General features: G+C 43.5%; 1 long non-coding RNA gene across 1 annotated transcript; it reads right to left on the bottom strand.

Moving 5' to 3' along the window:
- Window positions 1–13567: 13567 nt before the first annotated feature.
- Window positions 13568–22431, bottom strand: LOC132078875 (uncharacterized). The gene is made up of 3 exons (XR_009419334.1): window positions 22132–22431; window positions 16627–16777; window positions 13568–13597 (listed from the first exon to the last, which is right to left on the bottom strand). It is a non-coding gene; the product is annotated as an uncharacterized LOC132078875 (long non-coding RNA).
- Window positions 22432–25068: the final 2637 nt, after the last annotated feature.

A 25068-nucleotide genomic window follows, 5' to 3' on the forward strand; every position in this document is an offset into this window, starting at 1 on the left:
CAGGAGGCTCCGCGCTGCTCACGCTCCACAGAGCTCGTACATAAAGCCCCGAGTGTCCACACGGACGCTGTCAGGACTCACCTGGGCTTTACAAGGCACTAAAGAAAACACTGGTGGCATCTTGCCCTGCTGGCAGCCCTCCCAAAATCTCCCAGCTCGGTCCCCGTGCCAGCAGGGACAAAGGCGGTGTGTGCGCGCTGCCCACCTTCTCCAGCCTCGGTATTTATTCAGCTTTGTGCCATGAGAATTTGAATTTTAAAAGAGGGTTTCTGCAGCTGGAGAGAGCCCAGGCTGGGAATAAAAAGGGAGAGGAGGGGGAAAAGGCAGGAAATTTCTGTGCTGTGCAGGGATGGCTTCCTCCTGCAGGTCCCCCCGTGCAGGAGATCTGTGAGTCTGCACATATCCTGTGAGTAAGGAAATTTTCCATTCCTATTTAGTGGCTGCCTGGTGGATTTCAATTTCACAGACATGGATTCACAGAATCATTTAGGTTGGAAAAGACCTTTAAGATCATTGAGTCCAACCCTGTACCCAACACTGCCAAGTCCACCACAAACCCACGTCCGCAGAAAACAAAAAAAAAAACAACCCCCCCCCCATCAAACCCCAAAAATCACCAGTTCAGAAAAAATTATATTTTTTAATTATTTTTCACTGTTTAGAACCAGTTGGTTTTGAACACCTCCATCCTTAACACTTGCTAATAAATAATTTCTGATGAATTTAGTTATACAATGTAGCTCAACCACCCGATTTCATGTTTTGTTCATAATAATTTCATTCACAATAACCTTTAATCACTGATCTGTGACAGATAAGTTGTTTTACTGTAAAGCGTCAGAAGATCATTTTGTGGTAAATAAATTTTGACCTGAATTATCTAAACTATGTTTTAGGAAGGGAATACTGAGTTTATTCACCCTACATTAAAAAAAAAAAAAAACAGTTCCTGTGGTAAAAATACAGCCTCATCTCCCTTGGTTCCTGTTAAAAAGAGCAGAGGGATTTTAGTTCCTTCAAAAATGGCTCTGAGCAGCCCTGCTCTCACCCATGATCTGGATGTGTGAGTATTTTTGTTGAATTATTTTATCAGCTCTGGGGAGGGATCTCCCATTTCTCTTTGCTAATTTCCACTCCCATCGATGGGGTGAATCTGATTTCCAGCCCCCCTTCCTCTGGGCATCCCAGGGCAGCCACAAAGCATCACCAATCGAAAGAAATGCAGCAAAGAACAAGGTGACATCAAGTGTCTTTATGTGGCAACTTAAATCCAAGCTGTAGGTGATGGTTTGGAACATAAGAAAGTCACTTTCTTCAAAAATACCAATGTTTTATCCACCAAGAAATGGAAAAGAGGAGGAAAAACCCTTGCCAGGCCACATTTAGGGAGAAGCATCCCAGCATATAAATGTTTTTGGGTACGTGACCAGCTCTTTAAAAAGTTATGGTGGATTTTTCCTCCAGGAAAGCTTTTCATTAAAGTCATATTTATTTCTTTGGGCTTAAGTAATAACGTAAAGCACTCCTACTTCTTCTAACACACTATTAACAGCATAATTAATTCTCAGCAACAGGAAACAGAAACCTTTCTTCTTCACTTCATCATCTCAGAGTCAGACCTTCAGTCTTCTTCCAGGATCCCTATCAAACAGATGGCTTTTATACTCATAAACATGTTGAGCTCAATTTTCCTCCTGCTGAGTGAAAGATTCAAACAAACCAAACTTCCCTACTACTGCTAGGAAATTCCAAACATCTAGAAATACTTTTACAGATGTTCCTTGGCAAGTGACTCCTCGAAATGTGTGTGGTTCGAAAAAGCCAAGCCCAAAGCAATGAATTTCACTGATGAAAATCGCTGATCAAAATAAAAATGAGGCGGGGGAAAGGAGGGAAGGATAGAAAATAAGAGAAGAAACAGACTTTTAGCTGGATAACCCAGTTTGGGAGCCCTGGGACAAAGCATTTTGTAAGTTCTATTCATTTGTAAGATGGAACCTTTCAAGCTAAACTGGGTTGACTTTTTAATGAACAGTGTCCAAATTTCGAGACAGCCTTGGCAAATTTCTTGCTTCAGGGATGGGAGCCGGTGGTTCAACCACACTTGGAGCCCGAGCCAGCCCCATTTTTGGTGGTTAGGACTAATTTTAGAGGGTGAAATTTCAGGGATGCAAATCCATGCAAGATGGAATCCTCGCAGATACAAACAGCCCTGGTTATTTGCTGCTTTTGAGCAGAGCTCTCCTCGATTTAAGGTCTCGTTGTTGTCACGCCGTTCTCATTCCCATTTACGAGACATTTATCCTGTTAAATCCTAATCCCTGTGTACAACTAAGGCTGATGCACGAGTGGATAACTCTGCTGAATGCCAGGACAATAATCCAGATGTTTCACCTAGTAAATACATGAGATATTTTGCTGTCTGCCAAGCGTTGCCTTGGCAGGCAGAACCTTTGTTCTCTCACCGATGAACGCAGAGGAATTTCCAGGGGGAATTAGCAATGGAGGGAATGGATGAGAAGTGGGGGAAATTGAAGAAAGTCAGACTCAGATCCACACAGTCCTGCTCTGGCTGGGAACAAAGCAAACAGAGCATTTTTAAAGGTGTTTTCTGAAGGTGAAGTGGCATCCATGGGCATGACTCCGGTACAGTGAAATACCACAGCACCAACCCTCAACTATTGGCTCCATGAGGAAAATATATTTAATGAGGTTTGGAAATCTGGGATGCCACCACTTCTCCCCTCTCTTTTTCCAAGCATTAACCCTCCCCACAATTTTTTTTTCTCATAATGGCTCTCTGGTTTGGTGCGTTTTCCAGCATTCTGCATTTTTCCTTTCCCCGAGTTCGTGTTCGTTACACATGAAACCATCTCCAGACCCCTGGGAAAAACCTCATAAAAATTCAGGAATTATATCATCTCCACGCTGTTTTTAAGGAAAAAACAATCTGGTTTTTTGGAAAGGCTCTAGTGAGCATTAGCAGCTCTCTCTCCTCCACGCTCTGTGTGTGTCTGGTTACCTTGCCCTGAGCCAAACAGCTTCATTAAATCTCATTTAGGCGCTGGCTGCGGTCAACTCTTGTGACTCCAACCCGAGCTGGAGCAGAAAATCCACAACCTCTGCACACAAAGCTCATCTCGTTGGGCCAATATTATTTTCATCTTCCTGAACATCATTGTCTGCCCCAAAACAACCAATTAGAGACACTGTTAGTTTTGGAAACAGCTCAACAAAGTGTGTGTGGATCAGACAAGCGCGGGACTTCAAACAGGCAGGCGTGTTTTTTGGCTAATATTGTCTGATAAGGCAGCATTATCTGCACCTTTTCCCTGAGCTGGCTCTCACCCTATTTGAAATAATTCTATTTTACAAGCTGGATGTCAACAATACCTGTTTATGGAAGGTGACACCGGCTCCCCCCTGCCGCTGGTGTTATCGATGAGGAAGCACTAAGTGGGCGTGTGAGTATTTTTAAAGTACACTGCAAAAAATAAAATAACAAGGGGGCCCCCTGATTTATCCCTCTGCTAACAAAATAATGAGCCTGCCACCTACAAATGTGCTGCTCTTCTGGACTCGCTTTTAGAAGAAATCTTTGTTTCTCCTCAAAAGAGAAAATATTGGGGGTATCTTTGAAGTTAAACAATTTATTTTCCTGGTGTTTGCTGGCTGGATTTTAACTATAAATTTTAGGTTCTTTTTTTTTTTGTTTGCCTGTTATGACAAGTGCTGCTGGTCCTGCATTGTAGAGTGGGAGAAACAAATGATCATTTTCATCTCATTCTGGCTCTCCTCAATCCAGTCACTGGATGTCAGAACCAGTGAGAAATCAAGAACTTATTGAAAGTGTCTGTACAAGAACCATGATTTCTATATAAAAACCCTAATTTCCAGATTAAAATTTCCACATTAAAAGCCTTAATTGAGCTTTTTTTACTACAATCTCATGCACACACACAAGACTATGTAGAGGCAGGAATTACTCAATCCCAGTTTTTAAAGTACAGGGTTTCAGAGCTGATAATCAACATTTCACAGCACCTTTCAAAGTGATTTTAGAGCTGCATAAACAATTTCTGGCCCTGCCTAAAGCAAAACAGGCAAACCCCAGGGGTGGATGTGTCCAGCAGATGCTCCCAGGTGCTGTGACACTTCTGGTAGCACTGTCCCCTATTCAGGTCCCCAAAACTCTCACAAAGAAACTTCTTTCTCTAATATTCATTCCTAAATGTGACAACAATTACAAACAATTCCCAAAAGGGTGTGGCTGCCCTTGGAAAATGCAGGTTTAGGTTTTCCTGGGCTGTGTGCAGTGGGTGGGGGTGTATTTGGGATTGGGGTGCTCTTAGGGCATTGCAGATCCTGCAAGCAATGAGAGAACACAGGGAGAGAAGTGAAGATTTACATTTGGGGTGAAACTTCAGGATGAAAAGGTGGGGATACTATTTAAGCAGTGGTAGGGTTTATCTCACTCACAGTCAGGTAATCTTCTAAATCTCCATATAAAATGAATTAATTACTACTGGGAAAATTGCTGTCCAAGAAAACAGTTCCAACAATAATTTCCAACCTTTACCAAATCTAGGATAAGCAACCCAGGAGTTCCTTGATGTGTTAGCAATGCCTTAATCTTAGCCCCAAAGAATAAAATCAATTTGACCAAAACAAAATATTAATTTATTTGCATTTTTTGCTTCATGAAAGACAGTGATGCTAAACACGTTACATTTGGCATATTTGATGTTCAAACACATCCAGCTTCCAATACCCTCTGATTTTTATTTGGATGAAGTGAGGGACTAACAGCATAGAAGCATTTTTCTTATTTTATAATCCAAATGCTTTCCTTGTATCCATGAATCCCATTCCATCAGGGATTTCTGATCCTTTCCCTACCAGAGTGTCCAAATGTGTTTTTCTAGAGAAAATAACGTGCCTGTGAGCTTTGCTGTGCTCAGGCAGCAGCAGTCTCTTGTTCTGTGCTTAATTAGCTAATAAAGACAAGCAATGAAGAGACGTGGTACCAGACCTAGCCCAGCTGTCCCAGGATTATTCCTCCTCCAGTTCCCTTTGACCACAAGGCTGGGTCACAGCCCAGCCCACCCTGGCCCAGATGAGGTTTTCCATGGCCCACAGTGGGATTTGGGTCAGGCTCACAGTAGCTGAAAGTGAGCAATTACATTTAGAGGGAGGAAAGGAAGGAAAAACAGCTCAACAGCCTGATCTGGGCCAAAATTCTGGAGGTGCACCAGGGAAAAATAGTCCTGCAGTTGCTTTTCTAAGGAAATGAACATCCAGCACAGAGACACTGAATTTGCTTCAGAATGATTTAAAATCAGCATTCTGAGGGGGTGTGTGCATGTGGAAAAGCAGGTTTGAAACATAAATATATTCCTTTTGTTGACAATGGAAGAAGCACTGTTTCCTTTGGTCCTAGAGAAGAGCAAACAGTTGCTCTGATAGTCTTGGCAAATGAAAAACTTTATTTTTATCAGACAGAGAAGGAAACCCTGTGCAGCCATTGCCAAGGAGTTGCACACTACGTGACATGTCCCATCTAGTCCCAGTGCTGCCAGTGAGAATTCTCACAGCACATATGCTTCACTGAGGGGTTCCTCATCACTCCCCTCCCCTCCTGGGTGGGAAGGCCCAGCACAATCTTCCTTGGCTTGAACAAAGGTTTCTTGTAAAAGTGAAGATATTTTTAAGCAGGTGAAGATATTTTTAAGTGACCTGTCACTATGGTCAGGGTTAGCACAGAATTCACAGAATAACCAGGTTGGAAAAGACCTTCAAGATCATGGAGTCCAGCCCAGCCCCAACAGCTCAACTGAACCCTGGCACCCAGTGCCACATCCAGGCTGTGTTAAACACACCCAGGGATGGGGACTCCACCACCTCCCCGGGCAGAACATTCCAGAACTTTATCACCATTTCTGTGAAAAATGTATTTCCCTTGGTGCAGCTTGAGGCTGTATCCTCTGTTTCTGTCAGTGCTGCCTGGAGAAAGAGCCCAGCCCCAGCTGAGCACAGGCGCCTTTCAGGAGCTGCAGAGAGTGGTAAGGTCACCTCTAAGTCTCCTTTTCTCCAGGATAAACACCCCCAGCTCCCTCAGTCATTCCTCACAGGGCATATTGCCAGCTGTACCCTGTGCTATCCTGCATGGCAAAGTGACAGGACAAAGGACAATTATTTGAGATCTCTGGCGCAGCTGAGGGTGAGGATGGTCAGGCAGTAAGGCCCCTCCTGCTCTTCACTTCCCTCTGGAAGAAGGACCTGCCCATCTCCTGACTCATCTGGACCAGAGCAAGGCCTCTGGAAGAGACAAATACTGGAAGGCAGTGTTCCCAACAAGGAAATGCTCCCAGCTCTGATGCAGTTAACCCTTCCCTCATGCTCAGTCAGGACAGGCTCCTCTCTCCAAGGAGATCAATTCACTTCATGTGCTGTTGGAATCAGTTAATCATCTCAGCTGGGCTCAACATAGGGTTGGAAGGACTGAAGACAGTTGTCACTCCCGGCTTTATCTACCAAAGAAAGCCCCAACCCACATTTGTGGAGATCATCTCCATCACAAACACAGGATCACTGCTGCAGTTACAGGCCTCTGCACAGTTACAGGCCTCTACTCTTCCCTCATTTTTCCAGGAAAACAGATTTTGCCTTCCTGCTTCATTCTGCATTTTCCTAATTTAACTTTGATCCAGGGACCAGTGTTTTTAAACACCCGCATTCCCTGTTTGGCAATGAAACCTAAGGAAAACTCTGTGTATAGCCACACTGCAGGGATTCTGAACGTCTGGGCTTTCTGAGCTCTTTCTTTCCTTTTTTTTCACTCCCCAACAGCTGGCTCTTAGCAGGCAGACTGCTGCTTAAAGCGTCTGATATGATGTGAGAAAGCAAAATAATCACCTGCCAAGGATTTCATCTTCATAAAAGGCAAGGTGTAAGATCAAGTTTCAGATCGTGTAGGAGTCGGGCGCGCGCCGTGACACCGCCGTGAACCCTGAGGAACCAACTCCTGTTAGCTTTGAAAACACAACATTCATCTCCTGGCCTCGCCAGACCCTGGTTTGACAATGCTGGGCCCTTCTGGGAGGATAACTCAAGGGAGAAAGGAAAAAAGAGGGAGAAAGGAAGCTCCCAAAACTGCTGAGATCCATCAACCATCTCCACCAGAGCTGCGTTCTCCTCTTCCATGATGATATTCGCGGTCACTTCTCCTTTACAACTCAGCCAAAATTGTTGGATTCACACTTGGTTAGCCAGGGAGAATTTGCCCATGCACACGGATGATGGAAAATTGAGAATAAGGGCTTTCTTCTCATCAAGGGAGTGGGTTTTTCTTGGGAAAAAAATTGTTAAAACCTTAAAAAAGAAAGGCAGTTTAAACCTTGAAAAGTTGGCAGGGCAGCTGTCATGATAAAACTCTTCTGTTAACTAAGATGGACTTGTGTTGCATCTTTGGAGAAATGTTGTTGATTTACTTTTCATCTTTAATTAGATTTTTTGCCTCATTTGGCTCAGAAAGATATAAAAAAATTAAAGATATCATTTGTTGAGACAGTGATTTTCTGGCTGAATAAATATTTATATTTTTGCATATTATTTTTACTGCTTCATGGATGGATGGATGGATGGATGGATGGAAATAACATTTCTGGTTTTAGAGAAAAACTGAGTCTCTTCCTTCACTGATTTTCATTTCCACCTCTGCAAAATAAAAGCCAAAACAGGTGGCAAAGGACATAACATTGATTTAGTGGCAACCAAGCATATTTATTCTAAAGCTTTTTGTAAAAAAGAAATTCACCGGCTTTACAGATGGGGAAACAAATTCCTGATATTTGGAATTGCCACGGGCCAGTTCCACTGGGGATGTGAGGAAGAAGCTTTGGCCCACAGGGTTCATCTGCCTTGGGCACATTCCATCACCAGCAGTGATTCCAGCCTTCTCCCCAAAACTGCATATAACTGTCCTTCCCTAAAGGAAAACTGTCCTAAACCAAATTAAAACCCAGCTCTGAAAACTCTCTAAATAACAATCAAGTACAAGGTATTTGATCAAGAACATCAGCGCAGGGATTTCCCCTTCTGCTCCAAATTCTGGCCGTGATTTCCAAGAGGTTCCTCAGCCACATTAATTTATGTATTTCTCAAGATTTTTTTTCTCATAAAGGTTTTGTCCTGACATCTCCTTGAGACCTTCTCACTGTTGGTCCCATAGGAATTTGCTCCTGCTGGATTTTGCTGTAGCTGTGAGGAGCTTGCTTAAAAGACAAGAAATTTGCTGCTTGTGTTTCAGATTTGTGTGCCTGGGAGTTTGGCTGATTTTAGCTCCATTACACCCACTAGATCTATTTCAGATCTATTATTTGGACTAATAACTGATATTAAGGAATTACCTCCTACTATAGATTTTACCAGTCCCTTTACACAGCAGATAAATTTATTTCAATGTGTGCTCAGCTACAAAATTGATCCTACTAATTAGTGAGTAATTACATGTATAAGTGTCCAAGCATTAAATCTGTAAAAAGTCGGATTTGAGGAAATTTTTGGCGTAATCCTTGCAGGGTGTGAGTGGGAATAGATCCACAGGGAGGCAGGATCAGCTAATTAGGCTTCTCCCCCCTCCCCTGGATTTTCCTGTCCCGCCTCCTGTTTTGTGTGTTTCCAAACGAGTACACGATAATTACTTCATTAGGAAACTATTAGAAGGGAACAAGAGGGGATGAGTCACTCGCTTTTTGTCCCTGCTTTTATCTGATGGTGAGAAGGGAAGGAATTTTAAAAATCTTTTCTAGGTCACAGATCCTTCCAAGTGCTCGTGCCCATCTTCCCTCTCCCCTTCCTACTCCTCGACTCCAAGTGATTTTGCAGAGCCTGGTGTGGATGCAGGAATCTACCCACAAGGAGCCTTTTCCACTAGAAAAGCATTTATTTATTTTCTTTTAATATTTTGTTCTCTCTAGATAAGGAAAGCCCTCTCATCAGTACATTGGTTTGGGTTTTTTTCTCTTATACCAATAATTTCTTGTGAATTACATTTTGTGGCTCTCAAACTTCTGTGGCTCAGAAGTTCACACTGAAAGATCTGCATGGAAATATTTAAAGACAAGAAGAAACACTTCAAATTAAAAAAAAAAAAAAAAAACCAAAGTTAATAAAACTTGTGTGTTGCACAATATTCCTCCACCCACATTTGGGTCCCCATTGATAATATATTTTAAAAATTGCTTAATACATTTAGATTGCTTTCTTTCTTCATTCTATCACTTCAACCATCATGTCAAGAATATGACAAAGAGGAGCCTCCAAATCCATGTTTAAGCAGTAAAAGAAATTATCTGGTTCCCAGAAGAGCTGAGTGCTCTGCAGTCATGAGCAGGGATGAGGATTCCAGTCCATTTTAAAATGGAAGCCTTAATATTTATTGCATCAGAAATGCATTTATCATCTTCTGGAAAGGAGATCTGGCACAATTTGGAGAAAGTTCCCTCAAAGAATGGGAACTGAGTCCCTTGCTGGCTATTTAATCACAGTATCAGCTTGCCTTGCTGTTTTCCAAGTCATTTTACCATCGCCTGGCCAAAACATGTGAGGTCTCCTCACCCCAACTGCCACTCGGATTAAAAGTGATTGACAAGGGATACAATTAAGGTCTAATTCAGAATTCACCGAGCTTAAATCCCTCTAGTAAGGAAATACTTCGATTCCACCAAAAAAACCCCAAAAAAACCTAAAAATACCCCTTGGAATAACCCTCACGAGTTAATATTTGAATATTCCAGGAGTATTGCAGCAATAGTCAAAAATCGAATGAAAAGTAACTCTGAGCAGTGGCTGGTTCCAGTTCCTTGAAACAACAACAACAACAAAACCATGAGGCTTTGAGATCAGAATCTCCTGGTGTGATTTGCATATTGATACAGAGCAGATGTTGCAGAAACAAATGCTGCTGCATCTGCTGATGGATTGGCTTCAGCTGCCTGTAGGGGAGTTCAGCAGGGGTAGAGTGTCACATTTGTCATCCTCATCGACTTTATAAGTCCTCTGTTGACCCAACAGTACCTGAATAATTTTTTCCCTTGCAGTAAATTAGAGAGGGAAGCCTGCAGGGGAAGATGTGGGGAACGGGACATTTTTCCAGATCACAGGAGAGGTTGGCTGAGGCTGCAGGGATGAGTTTTGCTGTTTGTTTTTACGCTGTTCTGCTTTTTTTTCCCTGTCTTGGACCAAAGGCAGAAAACAAAAAAAAGTGGTCAAAATGTTGGTCCTGTCATTCAACAATTGTCATTGTTTTATTTTCATGTCAGGTTATCCTCCCAGCGTTTCTGGAGGAGTTATGTGAACACCCTTGGGAGCTTTGATGTTCCAGTGATGGATATTGAACCCTGAGCCTCAGGAGTGTCTTGCTCCAGAGTAAAAACTGAGCAGTGAAACAAAACAGTGATGGTTTGAATGACAAATTTCTCAAGGGCTTTTTGAGGAGAAAAAAATCCAAGGGCATCAAGGTGGACTGGGTGAAGTTTCTTCTAAATAACAACAAGAAAGCTGAAGTGTCCCAAAGGAGTGAGATCCCATGTGTTTGCAGCTCCCCCCATGCATTACAGCTCAGTTAAAGCAAAAAAAAGATGAGGGCTACACACAAAAAAAAAAGGGTGGAAATTCAGGGGCAAAAAGATTCCAGCTCTGCTCCTCAGAAGAAAGAATTTCCTTCGAGGTGCAGCACCATAAACGTGCTGTACAAACAACACCCAGAATCCCGCATTAGAGAAAACCAAATAATAGGTGCCTAAGGAAATAGCTGGGATTTAGGGGGCTTAAACCCAGGCCCTGCTGTGATACAATAGCCTTATTAAGCATGATATTTTATATAGGATCCAGAGAGTTTGAAGGGTTTGAAGCATGTTTGGGTAAGGATCAGGGGGATTTCAGGAGCTGTGACCTCATCCTGCGTTTGATGCTATCAGAGCTGGGCTGAGAGAGGTTTAGGCCAACTGGAAGGCAGAGCCCAGAGCAGCTCTGCAAACTCAGTGTTTACCAGCCTGGAGCCTATAATTGTTTTTTTTTTTGTGGGGGGGAAGTTCAAGGCCACCCAAAGAGCGTTTCACAATGCTCACCAAACCAATAAATGCTGGAGTTGGGGAAGGCCACAAACCGGAGCTGCCGGCCAAGCCTTGGCTGCCTGGCTCCCTCGGACTTTAAAGCAAATTGTGTGGCTAAAACCTCCTGCACCTCTTGGAAAGCTTTGGGCTTCACCTATGGGCTCAAGCCAAAGCATCTGGAAGAGGGGAAAAGGTCTCCTGTCACCAGGAACAGCGATTTTCCTCAAAATAATTAGATCTTTGCCAGCTCAGAAAGTTATTGCATTGTCATAGAATGACACAATCATGGAATGGTTTGGGTTGGCGGGGAATTTAAAGTTCAGCCAGCTCCAAATCCCTGCCATGGGTAGGGACGCCACCCACTAGCCCAGGTAGCTCAAACTCTTGAGATTCCAGATGTTTGCCATGTAGGAAGGGATGGTTGGAGCAGGAGGAGCACATCAGGATGGTCCCATTGCACATCTGCCTGGTCTGTTGGCACCTAAGCACACAAACATGCATCCAAAATGCCTAGAAGGGAATGGGAAAGAACTATGGAAGTACTTACAGCAGTGAATCGGCCGTGGGCATTTTTACAAAGCTTTAATTTTGTATTAGAGCAAAACGAAGAAACCCCAAACTTGGGGAGCACCACAAAATGGGCAGACTTCAAATGTCTGCCTTTAGGTCCAGTTAAACCAGATGGCAAAGGATGTTTTCCAAGGAGGTTTGGAATTCTCAGCTGATGTGAGATTACGTGTGGCAAATTGTGTCTGCGTTGATTCTGCCTCAGAAATTGCACGTTTGGATATGACTCTGCTTGGGTTTGGGCTTGCTTGCAAAGTTCTCTTCCACCATCCATATGAACACACTCTCTAGATTAAATCAGATTTGCCTAGAGGCTCAATCCAGAATAAATTTCCAACACTTGTGATGCTGGGATAGGACTCTGGAGCCAGGGACACATTCCTTGTGGATTTCTTATTTTTTTCTGCTTCATATCAACATAAATTCTGCATAACTCTGCTATCAAACAGATTAAATGAGACTTTTGAGAGAAAAAAAGAGTGTGAGATACATCTGGTCCCTGGACAGAACTTTGGGGCTGTTATCTCTGGAATCTCTCCTTAGCTGGATATGCTCAAGAAATTGCGCTCAGGGCTATAAATAAATATAACTATTTAAATCAAGAACTTAACAATTTACCTGTTTGGGAATTCAAAGTGCTATAAATAAAGTCCTAAACTACATAAAGAATTTAAATACACAGAGGTTTGCTGAGGACAATCAATGACTTTGATGTCCATTGGCTCAGGCTGTAACAGCACAGATAATCAGAGTGCCATTAATAAAATGTTCTTTCTGCCTGAAAATTGAATTAGCTGAGTCTGATACATTTTATATCACTCGATGACCCAGCATGGCCAGAGCAAAGCAGGAATATAAAAGCCATCTGACGTACTTTGTCTTTGGCTGTTTTGGGAATCTTCTCAGCTGACATGAGAAGCAAATGTTCCACAGTCTCATGGGGTCTTTCTTGGGGCTGACTGGTTTATAGCTGGGGAACAACAACAAAAAAAAATAAATCCTCAGCTGGTTTCAGTAGCTATTTGTTACCAACTTAAAGATCAGGTTCTTCAAGGTAAACTGAAGATGACAATTGGAAAATAAACATGAGCCACTTGGTGTGTGTCCTCTATTGGGCTGAAATGTGACCCGTGTGGGGAGAGGTTAAAGGGTTAAATTGTGCCTTGCTCATTATGGGCCTGGAAAAAAAAATCCATGAGTAAACTCAGAGGGGTGAGGCAGCTCTGAAACCCCTCAGTGCTGCTCCATGAGGCTCTGCAGTGACATGTGATACCCAATTTCTGGAGTGTCATGGTTATCAACTGCTCAGGATTATAAGAACTGACGTCAAAAAGTGTCGGGCAGCCGCTCTCCCCTTGCTCTGCTTGTCACTCTGAGCTCACAAGAAAAGCATCAGGGGTGTTTACACATGGCAAAGTTATTAAGGGCCCTCACAGAGGGCTTTAAAGGCTGCAGGCTCACCTGGAAGATGGCTGGCTTGATCTTAGCCCTTTCCTTCTGGCTGGAATACCTTCCTCGTAAAAACCGAAATGGGCCCCAGAGAACATTTATGTTCCCCAGCCTCATCCCTCCCCCTGATCTAAACCAGCTCCCAGTAAGAGATTTCAGACCACCCTGAACAGAGCCGCTTGTCAGGCTGCTCATTTGGGGTCAGAAAGCAGCAAAGCATTTCAGCATGTGCCCAGAGTTTGGGCACCTGCTCAATCCTGTTTTCTGCTGACTCCGAGGTGCTCCTGCCTGACAACATTAAAGCATTTCCCTTCTACTTACATTTAAACATAATTTATTTTTTGCAAAAACAGAGTCTAAATATGGATTCCTGACAGTAGCTGAACTTCAGATGCTCATTTATGAGCTTCTTATCCACAGGCTTTGGGGAGAAAAAGGCTCCTCTCACAGCACATGTTCTTTTTCTCCTTCAGCAGAAAAATAAAAAAAATTTGCTTTGAATTAGTAAAGAGAAATAATATATTGAAGTTACACAATAATATATTGTGTTATATATATATAACAAGAGAAATAATATATTGAAGTTACACAATAATATATTGTGTTTCATATATATAACACATAGTGGTGCCCATGGGACCCAAGTCACCCCTGCTAACAGACATCCAGAGGCAAAGTTTTCATTCCTGGTCCCAAATGGGGCACTTTGAGGAAGCTCTTGAAATGTCTGTGAAATATCTGCCTGCTGTGCTCATAATTTCCCATTTATACTGGAGATCTACTTCTTCCATCTGTGTTTTAGAGGCCTCTCCTTTCCTGATAAGCACCTAAATGTGAGAATTCAACAAGTTGAAATGACAAATGCCGGTGTTTCCAAAATATTCCATTTGGCCAGGAAGAATATTTTCCAGCTATCAGGATCTCTTCAAAACTGCACGTTTTGGTGACCAATTCATTTGCCGATAAAATGTTGCCTTGTTCAGTTCATTAGATAATCGTGGTCAAATTTGGGGATGAACACATGGTTAATATTTTACACATGAGGCTAACTTGACTCCTTTTCGAGGAGAAGCCACTGAATCTTGGAAAATATCATCAAGCTGTCAGCATTTAGCAGAGAACAAGTTCATAAAGGCTCAAATAGATCATGCTTTATGATGAGTAGCAGAATGGAGATTTTCAGAGGTAACAAAATAGGAATCCACAGTGCAATTCCACTATTTTAGTATGGTGTTGACTCTTTTTCGTATTGTCAGATGCTTCGCATCCTCATTTTTGCTTTAGGAAATGCAGTGCTGATGTGGGTGAGGTCCAAGGGTGGATGAAGGGTGATCACAGCAAATCTCATTGTTTGTGTTTGTGTTATTCCTTCCCTCCTCACCTCAGCAAGGTGAGGGACCACATTCATGATTTTCTTTATTTTCCCTGTTTTGTGTACCACCAAAAAAAGCCAGCCAGGCATGAATTTATTTAAAATCATTCCAGGTTTGTCCTTATCTTTCCAACACATAAAAGAGCAGGAAAATCAGCTTGTTCAGAACCAGGTGATTCAGCCTCAGGTTGTGACTTTGTCACTCATTCACACAGCAACTGCCGAGTTTATTTTCCCCTCATTCTGGCTGTGTGTAAAACAGGGTTTATTTTCTTGGTTGTGGGTCTATTTAAGGAACACACATTGTAAGGGCTCCTTCTCCAAGGGAGTTTTGCTATTTTAAGCCCAAGGGTTGTGTTCCAAAGCCTTGATGTCTCCCTGCAAACGCTGCAGCGGCCAATTGCTTGTCACAGCCTAAGCTGCTTTATCAGCAACATGATCAATGGTCTCACCACAACTTAAAGGCAGGAACATTGCTCCTACAAGGCTCTGGAGTTTTATTCTGCTACTGCCCCATGTGGATAAAGCATTAAAGAGAGAGGAGCAGCCCCACACTCTCCATCAGCAAATTCCTCACGTCCAACAAAACTCCTTTGGAAGACGCATCCCGGCATTTCTCCAGAGCTTTCATGAGTGTTTGGAAGATTTTTGCCCTGTGGTGAATGAGAATGAAGCAACCTGGTATCTGGAGAATCAAAAGGAGTGATTAGACAACAGCAATGCATCTTGGTATTCATCCAGGGCGCTCATTATTGGGAACTTTTTCCAGGGAGGAGGTGTATAAATAAGAAAGGGTTTGAAGTGGAGGAGGAGGAGGTTTCTCTGTGACAATATAAAAATGAAGTGTGGCAGCATGACCTTTGCAGAATGCATTTCAACTTCCTCTGGCCCCCCTGGGCTATCCCATATCTGTGTGGTTCACATTACGCTGCTCCCAGAAACATTTGCTTTCGAACAGGAGGGCGTTGTTAATGGGAGCTCCTTCCAGAGGTCCAGCCAAGCTCCCTTCCAGTTCTGCCCCTCTCTCCCCTTGCCCAACTGTTTGAAATATTCTGTTTTCCTTTTCCAGGTCGGAGGGAGTTGTATATTTAAATTTCTCACGCCTGTTAAAGCTTGGGCAGGTCCCATTACAAAGTCAATACCCAGGAATGGAAAACATCTTCCAAAGTTTCAAGCGAATTCTGCCCAAATTTAGCCGGCGCTGTCTGACTTCGCTCCCCATCCACAAACTCCACGCTAATAGAAAGGGCTTGCTACATCTGGATCCTGCCTGGGCTGTGATTGTAGATAAGTTTTGACCAAGAGAGGGGCTGGGGGGTTGGTTTGGGTTGCACATTTTCCCCTCTCACCTCTGACACGGCCAACACACGATAACAAGAGGAGGGAGCTCCCCGAGGGACGGCGCTCGGGGTCGCCGCGGATTAAACGTTCTCAGGCACGGCTCCTTCCAAAGGCAGGAGCAGGGGAGAGCTCAAAGAGCCAGAGCCTGCTGATTAAGGGCCTTGAAGGATTTTCCAATCCCATCTCGTGGAGCTACTTGCTGTACAGCCACCCAAAGCGTGCTTTGACAGAGGCTCAAGTTTGCTATTTAAAGCTCAGCGACAGCGGAGGAAGGCTGAGAGATGTTTGTTTCACTTTGTCCTCTCACTCAAGCCGGATTCTTTTTTTTTTTTTTTTTTTTTTTTGCTAATGTTTTAGGAATGTTTCCTTATCAGGATTATAAAAAATAAATACAGCCAGCACTTTGGCAGTCAAAAAAGAACAATATAGATTAGAAAATGATTTAGTGCCCTTATTTCACTGACTGACCCAGATTGCCTGATCTCAGGAGCAATTATCCACGTGGGTAATTCTCCTGTGTGAAGATCTTTGTTGAAATCAGTGGAAGTGTTTGTGCAAGCAGAGTTACATAGCTGCAGATTCAGGCCTCAATTTCCTCATGTTGAATTTAAGAACATATTGTTTCCTTTACAACTTCTTTTTTCGGTGAAAAACAGTTCTCTTCAGAAGGTGAAGTTAAATGGAAATGCTGCATTCTGAGGAAAATTCTCTGTATTTCTTAACTAAATGTTAATATAAGGAATTTGTTACATGTAGCTCCTCTCCAGACATAGATGTGCTTACCAAAAATTCTCTGTAGAGTTCTGACTCTCATTTGTGGCTCTCCTTGACCATTTTCATGAGCTTTGAGAGCTTCATAGTTCCATTAAAACCAAAAGATTTTAGCCAGTTCTCACCAGTTATTTATGGGATGATACCACCAAAGGTTGGTAGCCTAAAAAACACAGAAAAGCATGAAAAAACTTGAAAAACAAACTTGAAATCTGCACAAAGCTCAAAACGAAGAGATGAAAATTGCAAAATTAACAACTCAATTAAATCACCAAAAGCACAATGTTGTCCTATGAAATATGGGAAGTTTTTGCTAAAACTACCAGAGACATCATTATTGCTACTGATATAAATTAAATTATGCTGGGATATGGGAGAGATAGACAGATAAACAAGCTCTAGGTTTAAATAATTGAATTCTGGTGTTTTCCCCCATAAAATTTGTGAATAAACCCACGGTAGCTACTCCAAAATGTGCCCTTTGACATTGGAATATGCTTTAAACTGAGATTCAGAGTGTCATGGCATAGAGCTTCATGTTTCAGAAAGGTTTCCACAAACTCGGGCTCGTTATTCCATGACAATTTATTAACGCTTCCAGGCACGAGTGCTTCAGGCAAAACAGAGCAAGAAGCATGACCCTGCTCACTAACAATATCCACGCTTGGATACCAAGCTGATGATTTCAGTGCAGCCCTTCCATGCAGGATTCTGGGAGACTTCAGCTTAAAGAAAGAAAAACAACTTTAAAAGTCACCTTCCAATAAAAGGAGGTTAGGCAGGATTATTCTAAGGTCCCACCTGACTTGGAAATGTATAAATGTATGTTATGTGCTTGGATAATTTTAGAATTTTCGTGAAGTCGAAAGGCACATTTTCAGATAAGTGCTAGGAACACTTGGCAAGCCCATCTGAAACATGCTGCAAGATTTTTGGACATGGTGTGTATTTATAAACCACAAAAAAATACATTCTATCTCTTGTTTTGTCTCAGCATTAATGGTCAGCTACACTGAGAATGTTTAGAAGAAACTCCAGCCACGTTTTGGAGGAGGAATCTGGGAGCTGCACGTCCACCTCGCGGTAGGACAACTTTTTACTCTGATTACTTCAAATTCCCCTTCACCTGAGAAGTGACAGCAGCTCCTATTTAAACAGCAAAGCTCCTTTTCAAAACCTCCTCTGTCCCAGTGTGGCAGAGTAATACAGATGCCTGTGGGGCTCTCCAGCATTTTCACAGAGAGCCCATTAACTTGGATCCAAATCTGTGCTTGGCCAGACATTTCGAGTCCACAGAGAAAAGATCTGAAAAGCTTTATCTGAGCCTGATAACCATCACAGCTAAAGCATGGCTCGGCTCCTGATTTACATCATTGCTGAGGAAAGGAGAACCGTCCAGTTGTGCTGATAAAGTTGTAGCAAAGTGAAACCAAATAAATCTTAGAGATGCCATCAGCTTGTTTGTTTGCTTGCTTGTTGTCCGATGACATCAGCCCAGTGCCCGGTTTATCTTTATTTTAACTTGAATTGGATCCTTGTCAGGCTCTGCCAGAGCTGTGCCAAAGGCACGTAGCGAAACCGCATAAAATCCATCCAGTTTGATGTTTTCTTTGTAAACGCTCTAAAACGGGCTTGACTCTGTCCCAGAGGATCATTAAAGTTCCTGAACTTTCTGGGGCAAGCGCGACCAAGTTCAAAGCAAATCTGGCCTTGATTTATAGTTCTGATTGGAGACCAAGGAAAAGTCAAATTTACAGTCTGAGTTTTATGTTGAGTTCCTTGTGCTCGCTCAGTCTGAAACTCGCAGTGAACCTCAGGGGGTTGGAAGCCCAGGAACACTGAAGCCATTGCTGGTGCAACGCTCAGCTGGCCAAAGCTGGCACAGCCCGAGGAGCTCCTTGGCACCTCAAGCAGCCTGAGGACTTTGCTGCCAAATGAAGCAGTTCGCTGTTAGGAGCGTTTAAAAGATGAATAAAGTGACACTGGAGCACGGCTAAATAGTTTCTGTAGAGATAAGCTGGGGTGTTTCATAGGAGTTGGGCTGGTGGAGCGCAAGCTCCCACCACTGCAAGCATTTTGAAGCATTCCAAGCTGAAGCAAGGAGCATTAATTACTCTCAGAATCACAGGAAGGAGAAAGCTGTGCCCGGCAGAAAGGGTAGCAGCAATTCTGCAAAATTTGGGGGTGTTTTGGGAATGCCATGTCACCGTTTTGAGGCGCAGATGCCAAAAAGTGGAGGGCTCGGGGGAAGTAGGTGTTGTGCCATTGTCACTTTTTATGGATGGAGGTCTCGGAGAACAATGCTCCAGCAGGAGCCACTGGGAGGAGAGCCAAGTGGAAATATCCCATCACAGCCAGCGTGTGCTGCGAGGCTGCAGCCTCAGTGCCTTGCCATGACTTCACTGACACAAAGTGCCTGGAACAAAGGAACAATGCATTCAGGCTTGGAAGAGCTCTCCTTGTTTGAATGCATAATAGCGCTTGTTGGACAATGAACTCCTTGTAAGATCATGGAAAAACCATTGTGGAAGGTCTGGAATACCTTTTTGCTGCCAGCCCTGGCCTGGATTGTTGCAGATTTTATTTCAAAGTGTTCCTGAGGGTTTGAATGTTCAGTCTGTTTCCGCAGGAATCACCCCTGTGTCAATGGTTTTCTGTTAATCCCCATCCTTGCTTTGCTCCATATATCCTGATACGACTTAATTCCAAGGCGATGAGCTCAAATCCGTGTTTTTCTTGGACAAAAAAAAAAAAATGTTCCAAGTCACCAGCAATCCCCTTGCCACGAGTGCAGTTGTGGAGCACAAAGAGGAATTCTGTTTGGAGGATCTGTCTGCTCATCCAGGATTGTCCCAAGGGAAGAACACCCACGGCTCCAGCCCAGGAGTGAACTCACCCTCAGGAGTCCAGGATTGCTCAGCATCCCCACACGGGAAGGGGTTGCCACAGCCTACAAAGAGCCATTGTATGAAACCATCCGAGTCACCCTGGGTTGGGATAAATTGGGTAAATAAAGGATCTGTCATGCACCAGGCTCCAAGCTCAGTCCTCACTTTGAGAGACTTGAGAGCTCTTGGATTTGGTTGGGCAGCACAGCAAAACACAAGAAGAAGGCTTCCAAGTTGTGCCTTATTGGAGACCTCAGTCAAGGGTTGCTTTTAATGTGTTTTTTCTTCCCCTTCCTTTAAATAATTCCTTCTAAGAGAGGCATAAAATATGAAGAAGCTGGGGACTTGTCAAAGATCTCCTTATCCAGTCCTGTTCAGCATGGGAAAGGACAACAAGGATGCCCACTTTCCTAGGAGAATCCCAGTCAGATGCAGATGGGCCTCCACAGCCCACATCAGCATTTCCCTGGTGTTGTTGTGGCAGGAGAGGTGAGCTTGACCCATGGCATGGGAGCAAAAAGGAAATTATTTCCTTTGGGTTTATTTTCTACAGGAAATCTGGATGCAGGATTTAAGAGCCCCTATAGGTGTGCATCCCTTCCATCAGCTCCCAGCGTTTAACTGAGCTGCCAAATCACCTGTAATTCCCCCAGACTTCTGCCATCCACAAAAAAATCAGTGTGTGGAAGAAGGAACAGGAGCAAAGGGAGGCACACAGCAAAGCCTTGCAGGTGCCAGATGTGGATCAGTGCCCAGCTGTTGTTATCAGAACAGATGTTGTGCCTGCTGACAGCAAAACCTGCAAAGGCTGGGCTTTTCAACACTTCTGGTTAGCAGGAGGTGTGATCTGGTTTGGATGTGAGGGGGGAGAAACTGCAGAATCCAGACAGACAAATTCAGGATTTTGCTATCAGACATGATGCAAGTGGAGAACGTTCTGCCTGTGTGGGGAAGGAAAATGAAATATTGGACATTAAAGCATTGTGTCATTGGAGCTGTGTTAAATGAGTTGGACTGTGAGAACATCCAAACAAAAAATCTGCTAGTGCTTTTTGACTCGAGCAAATCCTGGCTTTTTTCTTTAACACTTTGGGGAATTTAAGAAAATACTGGATGTGGCACTTGCTGCCATGATCTAGCTGAACAGTTAGAACATCGGCTGGACTAGATGATCTTATAGGTCTCTTCCAGTCTTGAAAATTCTGTGATTCTGTGATTCTGTGATTCTGTGAATTTAGTCTTCTTTCCAGCTTTCTGAGGGAGCTGGACACACCTTTGAGAGAGAGCTGGACTCCAGCAGTGGCATTGCTGGATGAGCTGGGCACAGCAGGACCCTCACAGAGTGCCAGAGCCCAGGTGACAGCAAGGACAGGTCTGTCCACGGCCAGCTGTACAAACACAGGGCCCTCCTGTCCTGCATCCAGCTGTGTCTCTTCCAGATGCGACTGTGACCTTCTGCTCTCCACCACCGACCATTTCCTAACCAATGTCCAGCAAAGCCCAGCAAAGAGTTCTCCCAGCCACCCATTTTTAAATAATCTCCTTTCATACCTGACCTGGATTTGGGAGAGCCCACACGGCCACTTCTGCCAGGAGAATGATATGGAAGGGGAGGAAATTTGAAAAAACCTTCATTATGTGCGGAATGAGGGCAAGGCACCAGCTGCACACATCTATTCTCACATTGCTCCACCTCCAACCTCACACACAACCCCAACACAATCAGCAAAATTGGCCTTTTGCAGAATTAAACATCATATCTAAAAGTGAAACATTCTTTTTGCACTGAGCTGAATGGTTGGTTAATTCTCAGTCTCCACATATAACACAAATCACTCGAGCTATTTGGCACAAGTCATGGCTTGATTAATATTTTTGGCATTTTTACTGAGACTCTTAAATAATAGAAGTGGCATCTGAATGGAAATTGGAACAGGCCACTTAGAGGAACAGTGTTTTAAAGGCTTTGGAGAATTAGCAAAAGCCTCCAAAATGTCAGAAGATGTTAAAAATATGAAACTAGTTGAGGTCTTATTTTTAAAACGGTGTCTCAATTGATTTGTCCTTCATTTGTGTTTTTTCCCTCCAGTTCTGCCACTCTAAGTTAGGAAGGCAGTAAAATTCCAAGTGATCCCACAGCCCACAGCTCCTGCCTGCATTTCCACACAGCTCAGAGCAGGTCAGGTATGTTCCTCCCAGCACTGTTTATGATGCTTGACGTTGTTACATCATCATTAAAAATCTCTTCACTGATGTGAAAAACACATTTTGGAGCTTTCTAGGCCATTTATTTTGTCGGCTCTGTGGGTATAGGGTGGACTGTCCTCCCTCCCAGGCAATGCTGGTGTAACTGGATCCAAAGAAAATTCTTCAAACTTTATTGGCCACGGAAAACTAAAGTCAATTGGTTAAAAGAAAAGTGTTTATTATGTTTACTCTGGCATCCCAACCATGCAGAATTATTAATCATTAAGATCCAGATACGTAGAGTTTGCTCTTTTTTTTCTTTTCCCTTTGCCAATTCATTAAACATCATTAAGCTGAAATAAGCCTCAGCAAGAGTGTTTCTACCTCATCTTTTAAAATTATTTTCTGTTATCACGCTGCACTTGCTGAGGTCCATACTCACCACTTTATTCCTGAGGGTTGAAACACTTCTTCCTCTTGTCCTGGATAATTTCTGTGGGGTCCTAAAGATCCACCAGTCTCCACTGATCTCATTTTGAGCTGAACCCAACTGAAGCCACGGAAAAGCGCAGATTTTTCTCCCCTATCCTCCTTTTATAAAATAAATCAGGACCAATGCGGTCCCTCCATACACATGGCACATTAAAAGAAATAAATTCACATTTTCAACCCCAGTGAATCATTCTGGTTTCACTGGATCTCCGTGCTCTGCTGAAATGTTTTCTCTCGAGGGCAATCACCGAGGTTTTGGAGGGAAGCAGCCTCTCTCAGCCTCCCCAGCAATCAGAGCCTTGCTGCACTTCCAGTGCTGGCACAGGTTCCCTCTGTGAGCAGCCCTGGTTATCCCTCAGTGCATTACACGCCTGGTAACAGGAGATTGGCACCATTCCTCCTGCTCTGTTTTAATAGTGACAATATAACTGCTGAAACAATATTTTGGTTCCACTGACGTATGTAAAAACGCTCTGGCCAGGGCTGCCAGCAGCACAATTCCCCCCTTTCCCAGCTGATGGCTCTGAGGAGATCCCAGTGGATCTCCCTTTTTGCAGGTTTTCCTTTATCAGGGATCATCCTTTGATGATGCCTCAATGAGATCCCCTTGGAAGGTGTGAGCAGGATCAGACGAATTACAGGGCCTCGTATAAACTGAATTAATAAGACCCTGATGCATGTGGGAGCTCTGTGATGCGTTCACACTGCTGTGGGATATGAAGGTCTTAAAAAACATCACTGAAGTAATGGGAAAAGTTCAGTGAAAAGACTGAAAAGGTCATTGATCCTGCCTAAAGATATCCCAGTTTGGGCTTTGGACTCCTCCTCTGATATTCAGGGTACATCAGGATTTCACACTGAAACTCCAATATCTTAGCTAACATTGGCTTTACATAGATGTTGATCCTGTACAAGGTACAAAAAAGAGCAAGGTTTCCTCTCTGAATGCAAACGTAAGAGATTCATCTTCCCAAAAATGTGTCCCCCATAGTGGTGGCAACAAATGGCACCTCCACATTGACATAACTGGTCCTGACAGCACCCAGTAAGGACATAATTCAGTGCTATATTAGATAACCTCCAAAAAAACTTAAACCATGACCTTTCCTTCCTCCCTGCCCTCCTTTTTTCCTGAGGAGGAGGCCGTAGGGCTGGATCTGGGAATTAGAAAGCAACATGGGTGGTGACCCCCCAGTGCCAGGTCTGTCATGAAGAATAATCCATATGTTGTGTCTGTGCGTGTTGGGAGGTCCCAGCCCTGAACACCACAACTGTTTTCCAGCCTGCACAGCTCAGCAGGCCCAGGAGAACCATTTAGGAAGACAGAATTGCCTGGGAAGCACAGCCAAAAGGGGCTGCCCTGCTGGTTTGTTTTCAAATGCAAAGCCAGCCAGGCCACCGTGGCACTAAGGCCAGGTTTGTCACCTTCTGAGAAGGCCTCACAAACACCACCAGCAGCTGTGCTGTGACAAAATTCATTGTTCTACCAGCTGGGAGCCACCAGCAAATGCCCTCATGCTCTGCCACCAGCTGGTAAATCCCTTTCCCAGATAACTGGTGAGCCAAGAGAAAACCAAGCTTAGCTTCCACTGAGCTTGGAAGAATTTTCTTGGTGGAAGGATGGGGAACACTGGGAATGGGCTCCCACTGCCTGGGGCAGCAGCTGGGCTCCTCAAGCAGCCCCTGAGGACCATGCAGCTGTTTGGGATCTCTCAGAGCAGACATGAGCAGGTATCTCCCCCCACTTTCCACCATCCATCACTGAGCTTTACTGGCGACTCGCATTTTTGTCCTCTAATTAAAGCTTCTGTCAGGTCCTTTTAAATTATAGCCCCAATTAGGGACTTTAGATCCAAATTCAGCAGGCTTTGGAACCTGCCATTTTATTTAATTACTTGCAGTAAATTATTTTGACACCCTCAATTAACAATGTCCATCACCTCAGGCCGGCGACGATGAGTGCGAGGAATTTGCCATTTGATCTGTTTTGTCTGCTGGAAGGGTGCAAAGGAGACAAAAAATTCCACCTCTGCACAAAAGCGAGGATTTTAGCGAATTCCACCACACAGATTAGAAAATATTAATAATTTCCTTTAGTCTGTTAATATTTGGTTCCTAAAGCCAAAGGTGTGTTTTGAATTAATAAAACCATTTCTGCACAGCCAGACTGGTGGAAGGACAGGATGGTCCTTCCTGGGTGTGATGATTAAACCACTCTTTTAGGAAAAGGATTGTTCCCTGAGAGGCTCATTTAGGTGTTAAATATTTATCCATCTACAGCAGCAAAGTTCCCATTTCAACCATCCATTCCCAGCCCTGGATGGTGCCTGAAATTCCCCATTTAGGAAGGAGTTTCTCTGGGAACATCCCAAAGGCCACTGAGGGTGAATCATCCTGTGAACTTCATGCTTTGCTGTTTCACCAGGCAGAGCAATATTAAACTCCAGCATTCCCCCTCACTTTAACAACCTTGGGGGTGTTGATGATGGAGCTAATTAGCCATGTTCTCTAATTTATTAAAATCATAAATATTTCACTTCAAGGCTTTTTTTTGGGTGGGAGGGAGAAGAAGGGGGTGGGAAGGTTAAAGGGAGACAACTGCATGGAATTCTTTGGCTGATTAAATGTTCCATAAGATGCAGCAATATTTTACCTCTCTTAAGTGATTCGGTGGCACATCAGGCCTGGCACCTCCTTCTTCACCCTGTTTGCTTTTAATTATGGCCATTATTTTATTTGCCATGGGTAACATTAGGACCTGATATGGTTGGCTGGAAAAGCCAAAGAGCACAACATCATTTCGGTGTCAGAAGCTAAAATAAAGGGCAAAGGAGCAGCAAAGCCATAAAAAAGATGGAGTTAGAGAGATGTAATATATTTGTCTACT

Source organism: Ammospiza nelsoni, chromosome 13 (assembly GCF_027579445.1).
Source record: "Ammospiza nelsoni isolate bAmmNel1 chromosome 13, bAmmNel1.pri, whole genome shotgun sequence".
Taxonomy (NCBI): Eukaryota; Metazoa; Chordata; class Aves; order Passeriformes; family Passerellidae; genus Ammospiza; species Ammospiza nelsoni.